The sequence below is a fragment of the Plasmodium gaboni genome, chromosome 13, assembly GCF_001602025.1.
Source record: "Plasmodium gaboni strain SY75 chromosome 13, whole genome shotgun sequence".
Lineage (NCBI taxonomy): Eukaryota > Apicomplexa > Aconoidasida > Haemosporida > Plasmodiidae > Plasmodium > Plasmodium gaboni.
In genome coordinates, this window is record NC_031493.1 from 1,359,361 (window position 1) to 1,360,982 (window position 1,622).

The following is a 1,622-nucleotide window of genomic DNA, read 5'->3' on the forward strand; positions in this document are numbered from 1 at the left end:
GAGTTTTTATTTAAAAAAAAAAAAAAAAACAAAAAAAAAAACAAAAAACAAAATCATGCTTGTCCATCAATACATTTCTTTTTTCTTTTTTTATTTATTTCTAGCTTTACAAATATTGTCTAAACGTTTTATTACTATAATTATATATATATATATATGTACGTATAAGTGATTTTAATTCTTATTTATATTATATATATTTTAATTATCTTAAAACTTTTTAAATGTGTATATCTTATAACAGTTATGTGTACACAATATGTAATAGTAATAACCTTTAGTGTTATATAATATTCATTGATTTTTTTATATAATATTATATATTAATATATATATATATATTTTCTTTTCAAGTTTTTATTTATAGACAGTGACTTTGATATTTTTTAAATGTTTATTAAAATATATAGATCATAAATACAAACTAATATTTAAGCAAATATTTATTTATAATTTAAATGTTCTAATATATTTTGTGAAATTAAAAAATATATATATATATATTATAACCATTGAATAATATATAAAAAAGAAATGTATTGATGGACAAGCATGATTTTGTTTTTTTTTTTTTTTTTTAAATAAAAACTCAGGATGAGTTAATTAATAATATAAAGGAAATATTATATTTGTAATATTGTGTACATGTTCTTACATGGTGTACTAAAGACATTCAATTGTTAAACTTTATAAATTGTGTCCTTTTTTTTTCTTTTTTTTTTTTTAATAGTATTATTGAATTCAAATATTAAGAGATCAAATAAATAAATAAATAAATAAATAAATATATATATATATATATGTATACATTTTGAATGTACTGAACAACTGATAATTTGCATTCATATAAGGAAGAAAGAAGCGTAAAAAAAAAATAAGGAAAAAAAATTCAACTACAATTTTGTTATGAGCGTCCAAACAAATAAAAAATATAATATATATATATTATTCATATACACAATATAAATATAAATTCACATTAAAGTTGTGACATATCCAATTTTAATCAGAAAGGAAAGAAAAAAAAAATAATAATTATTAGTACTTTTTAAAATAATCATTTTATATAAAAAAGGTATATAAATTAAAGTTGTAGGAAGCAAAAACACAGCGTCTTTTTATTTATAACAACATATAAAAAAAAAAAAAAAAAAAATTGAAGACATTAAAAGAATTGTTATATAAATAAATAAATAAATAAATATATATATATATATATATGTACAGTCAACACTAACTTCTTTTTATAATATTATATATTTAAAAACAAAAGAATGCAAAAGAAAATTTTTTTTATTAAATATAACATTTGATATATAAAGAATTCAAAGTTTTTGTTTTTTTATATATTCATGATATATAAAATATTTTAAACATAATTCTTCATTTCCTAATTATATAATTATATTATTTATTTGGACATGTTACAATAAATATTAGAGGTGAAAAATATACAAAAAATTAAAATTGAAATAAAATAATAAAAGACGTAAATAGAAAAAAAAAAAAAAAAAAAATAAAAGAAAAGAAACAAGAGAGTATAATCTTTTCTTTAATTTTAGTTTTTTTTTTTTTTTTTTTTTTTTTTTTTTTTTTTTTTTTTTTTTTTTTTTTTTTTTTTT